Here is a 5,635-nt window from a genome sequence, read left to right on the forward strand (position 1 = left end):
AATTTCATGATTTTTTAAACTTAAATATTTTTAATTATAAAATTTCTAAGAACAATTTTAAATCACTTAAATAAATATTTGTATCTTTCATATTCACACTAAAAATTTAAAAAATAAAATCTAATCATAAAATTACTAATAAATAACAAAAAGCTAAATCACAATATCCCTTATCTCTTAGCCTTAGTGCAATATAATGTCTTTAAGTAATGATTCATGCATTTAATTAATGATTTTTTTTCCACTTATATTTGAAGTTAATATAAAGGGTAAATGATTTCATATAAATTTTGTCCTTAATGTTTCACCATCATGTATTAATTGCAATAATTACAATTAGAACATTGCTACAAGCAAGTGTAGACTTTGTTATTGAAGTTGGGAATTCCCTTATTTTGTTAACTTATAAGAGAATTCTCTTAAATTATATATAAATAATAACTCATTCCCTCAAATTAAAAGAGGATGCTATATTGAAATTACTCTTCATTTTAATATTTTCAAATTATGAGTAGATGGAGAGTACATGCTATAATATTATGATAAAGACAATTTGTTCCAACCTAAAATCATGACAAATTAAATATACTTTTACAATTTTACATATAATAATCAATCAATAATATCTATCAATAATATCTAGAAAGAAATAAATGTTGCATATGAAACATGACCAGACAAACACATTATGAACCTAAAAGCATAATAAATTTAATCTACTTTTATAATCTTACATATAACAATTAATCAAAAATTCCAAAAAAGGGAATAAATGTTACATATTTAACATCAACCATCATCATAAGGAAAGGGAAGAATGCTTGAAGATAGGATAAGAATGCACTTGATTACACTTTTGGTTTTTGCTTTCAAATTTCTATAAAAAAAAAATAATTTGTCAATTGTCCCATTTAAAATAATAATAAAAAAATTATTGGATTTTTATTATAATTCTTCGACTATATTTTGATATTAAACTTTATAAATTATTAATTTTTCTTTCACTTTGAAATTATTTAAGAGTAGCACATTATTTATAATGATTGGTAAGTCTCAATTGACATCAACGCACATCAAAACACTTACTATAAGATACATCTCACATTACTAAAATTAAAAAAGTAAAAAAATTAACTGAATGATTAATTCATATGAACTAACTAAGTTCATATGACATTTTTTTAGTTAAGTAATTTAATTAAAAATACAAATATTGTACGACTTTTGATTTGTGTATATTACTATGAATAAGACACTCAGTACTAAACAAGTTTCCTGCTAGGAAGTATATGGGACTGGGGGCAGGGGATCATATACGACTCAAATTATCCATAACAAAGTGGAACCCGTGGTGCAGAACTAGCTATTTCGAGCCTCGTTCAATTCACTAATAGCTTTTCCTTTACATCATCCCGGATAGAAATTACGTTGGACCATTCTCTCAGTTACTAAAATGTGGTTGGGGCTTCTTCGACTCCTGTCATCACTCGACAGCAGAGACTTACTACAATCGGAATTCACCTCATGCTTGGGAGCTCAGTAGGATTTGTTGAGGCGTGATTGTGTTCAAGACATGATATCCGTTGATAGGAGAGAATCGATGCGCTGACGGAGAGACAAGGCCCTTCCTGCGGTGTAGCTAGATTAGGTTGATTGTTGCACGGATTTAATCAATGCAAGGGAATTGTGAAGCGTCGAGCCTGTAGTCGCTTGGAACTGATTTCTATGATATTCTTGTATCGTTTAACCAAATTTGCTCTACTTTCTGTTCTGTTTGCCATTGAAATCATTTTTTGTGAAAAATCATGGCATGGTAAAGTTGACCCTCATTTATGTTATTGTGTTGGGACATGTTGGTTATAATTATGTCCGTAAAAAATTAGACTGTTTTAAGTCATATGAAATTGTACTTGTATATATTTGGTGGAAAGGATGGGATGCTTATCAATTAGTTTGGTTAATTATTATCACATGTTTGAGTCTATGTTGGAACTGGGCATTTCAATAATAGACATATTTATTTGCAAGAATTATTAATTACTAGATATGATGAAAGCATGACACTGAAGAGAGTATTAGAAAATAGTGATTGGAACAACATAGATTAAAGGTTGATGAGCAACCAAGTTTGTTTGAGTTTGTAGAATAGACTTATAACCTTGATAAAGTATGAATCACACATTATAATTATAGCAAATCTACATGTCATATGTTGTTTTGTAATGGTGCGTTGTGGTCCATGAAATGTTTTATGTACCTAGTATCTTTTTAAGCTTGGAGTATATTAAAAGGGCATGTGGCTATAAGACCCAAAGAAGCATGCATACCCATTTGTTATGTGTTCCCTAGTGACATCAAGTTGTGGAAACAACCACTTGGTAGGTACGAGGGTGGCAAGTGTACTTGTATCTAAGCTTGATATGTAATCGAAGAATTGAGTCTTCGGTTAAGGGTGGGGGGGAGATCGTGAGATGGAATAATCTCAAAGTGTGAAGGACCAAGTCAAAGAGAGTTCATCAAGAAGTTGGATGAACCATGTATGTGAAGGACTTCCTACTAGACCAATAGTTGCAGCAGTTAGGTACCCATGCATTCTGGTGGATGGTTGTTCCTTCATATGGACATCGACAATTTGATGATGTCTACATGAACAAGGTACAAGGTGTAATTGCCAAATTGGACCAGATGTAGATCTTGTTGATTGAGATCGAGACAAGTAGTCATTAAGGGGGCGACTTGGAAATATAATTCCTACTTGTCTTTGTTGTGATTCATTCTATGTATAAGAGTCTGTTCATAATGTTGAGAAGTTATTGAGATCTAGATGTTTCCTAAATTGGTGTGTAGTTGAGATATTCTCTCAACAAAGTGATTGTGTATCCAAGATAGTCTACCTATCTTGAGACAACACTACATGTATTTATGTGTAACATTATTTGATTAATATTGTGTGTGATTATGCAAATTTCATTGTTCAGAGGGCTAAGAGCCTTTTCAAGACTTTTCCCATTCCATTTATACACTTGGTATTTAAAGAGGTTCTTATTCAACCACAACAATCAACTCACCCACTATTAAATTTATCAATGCTTCAACACACACACATGCACTATGGCAATCCCCATTGGCCAAAATTGTTGGTGTCGGGATCCTCATGTGCATTGTGTATTGTTGATTCCATCTGATTGAGTGGTTATGATTATTTGATTGAATTGTACTAGTGATCCATGATTATTTTCTAAGGCATAACAATTGTCTTTGATTCCTACAAATCTAATTGTGCATGTGAGATTATAATCGCTCATGATTCCTTGCCGCATGCTCCCTTTTGGTTAGTCATTAGGAATTTTATTGGAACAATGCCAAACCTCCATTAGTAACTTTTAATGTAGTCAATTTTGGATTAACATGATGATGAACATGAATCTTAGGACCTTTGTTATCATGTCCTCCCACAATACTTCCATTAAAGATTAGCCTACTAAAAACACCTTTTTGTTGGCATGTGTGTATGAATAGATTAAAAAAACTTGTTGGCATTTGTGTATGAATATATTGAAAAAACATGTTTAGGCTTAGGCATGTGAGCAAGTTGGTTAATCGAGCCTCCTCCAATCCTTTGGGGTGATTGGAGGTCATGAGTTGTAAACCTACAAGTAAATGTGCATCCATCCAACTATCAATATCTAACAATGCAAGAGGTCACATGATCTTGGCAAATAAATGATCTTTGTAGTGAGCATGGATATCTAATACACTAGCATCACATGTAAGACTATGTTGAGACACTCTAAAGCTAAGAGAACCAAAAAAAGAAAAACGAGAAAACACAACAGTAGTGAATCAAATTCTCCATTAGCTATTTATTGACAAACCCAATTAAAAGCAAGAAAAGAAGAACTTTGAGTATCCTTTAAACAATATTTATTTTGTATTTATGCAATGTAGTAACCTCAAACAATATTTGTTTTGTATTTATGCAATTTAGTAACCTCAAAAAATATTTGTTTTGTATTTATGCAATGTAATCCCCTCAAACAATATTTGTTTTGTATTTATTCAATGTATTCACCTCAATTATTTTAAAATGTTTATTCAATGTATTCACCTCAATTATTTTAAACAATTTATTTTCTCATTTGGTATACAAGGCATCTAATTAAATTTTTTTCTGCATTCCCTGTGTTTTGATTTCTTTTAAATATCTTTTTTATTATTAATAGTCATATTTATCTTAATTACATAAAATAAATTGCATATATGAGAAATATTCCAAAATATAATAGAAAAACAAAGTTCAAATAATTAACTTTACTCTCCCGAATTTTACATTCTACTTAAATTGAAATTTTCACCCACTTTAAAAGCTGTGTAGTGTTTATATTTCCTCTTTTTCTATGTGACAACGTTGAAGATAAAAGTTATTGGGTTTTGTGTCCATCTTCATTATCATTTTGGTTGGGTTTGAATGGATTGCCTACTCTATTGACTTGTTTGCATACAAATCCATCCATCTTCTTTCTGTTTTAGGTTGAAATTAATCTATTGCAGCTTTTGGAATATTTTAAAATACAAAAAATAAATTTAATCATGTGCCTTTACTTTTATTAAACAGATTTTCAAAATGCTCTAAAATCTAGGGCATTGCAGTTTTAATCGAATGTTATGCTTATGCCTCAGAATTCAGAGAAAGATAGAAATGTGTCTAACTGTTTTTACTAAGAATTCAGAGAAAGATAGAAATATGTCTAACTGTTTTAATCCAATGTTATGCCTATAAAATAAAGGGTGTCGCCGTCTGTGGGAATCGAACCCACGACCACGTGGTTAAAAGCCACGCGCTCTACCAGCTGAGCTAAGACGGCCTATCTGTTTAAATAAACGTAGGAATAAAAACACAACTGATAATACTGTTGCGACTTATTTCCATCCATCTCATCCACATTTGAGTTCAAATGATAACCAGCATTCGTTTTTTCCGTCCGCGGGGGTGGGTGCAGCTCCTGCCAGCTCCCTCCCCGCCCACATTGGCGGCCCAACCGGCCCGGGTGGCAGGGCTGATTCGGACATTCAATATAATTTAAAATTGGTGGGGATAAATTATTATGTCATTGTATGGCAGTGATATGTAATTTATTTTATCACATTTGAGTTAATAACATTCGTTTTTTTCTTTCTAGCGACACTCCACACAATTTAAAATTGGTGTTGGATAAATTATTATGTTATTGCATGACATATAATTTTGGTTGATATAAATGAATTATCAATAAGAGCCTTTTCATAAATATTTATTTGTCCAGTCTCAGTAAAAGGATTGCTTGAGGAAAGATTTATAAGATTAAGAAGAGAATTAACATTATATGTTGTTGAGAGATTCTCTGAAACATGTTGAGAATCATGTATATGTGAATCTTCGTGGACAAGATGTTGATAGAATTTGAGTAGGAATTTAATCAAACAGAGTATCTCCACGTATCTTGTTTTTACGGTGGAAATAGATTAGTACCATCAAAAACCATTAGAACGCCCAAAATCTTGAAGTTTATCAATTGTAACTTAGATTTCCAAAAAAAAAAACAACTAGTATTACCTAAATTTCCATTGTTTTCTGAGCAATTTTGAAACGAAAATA

At 31.5% G+C, this 5,635-nt stretch overlaps 1 non-coding gene across 1 annotated transcript; it reads right to left on the minus strand.

Annotated features, from left to right (window-relative positions):
• Nucleotides 1–4,792: 4,792 nt before the first annotated feature.
• TRNAK-UUU (transfer RNA lysine (anticodon UUU)) lies at nucleotides 4,793–4,865 on the minus strand. Its single transcript has one exon. It is a non-coding gene; the product is annotated as a tRNA-Lys (tRNA).
• Nucleotides 4,866–5,635: the final 770 nt, after the last annotated feature.

This window comes from Pinus tabuliformis, chromosome 3_1 (assembly GCF_031772625.1).
Source record: "Pinus tabuliformis cultivar Carrire ecotype Pingquan chromosome 3_1, CPIR1, whole genome shotgun sequence".
In the NCBI taxonomy this organism is placed as follows: Eukaryota; Viridiplantae; Streptophyta; class Pinopsida; order Pinales; family Pinaceae; genus Pinus; species Pinus tabuliformis.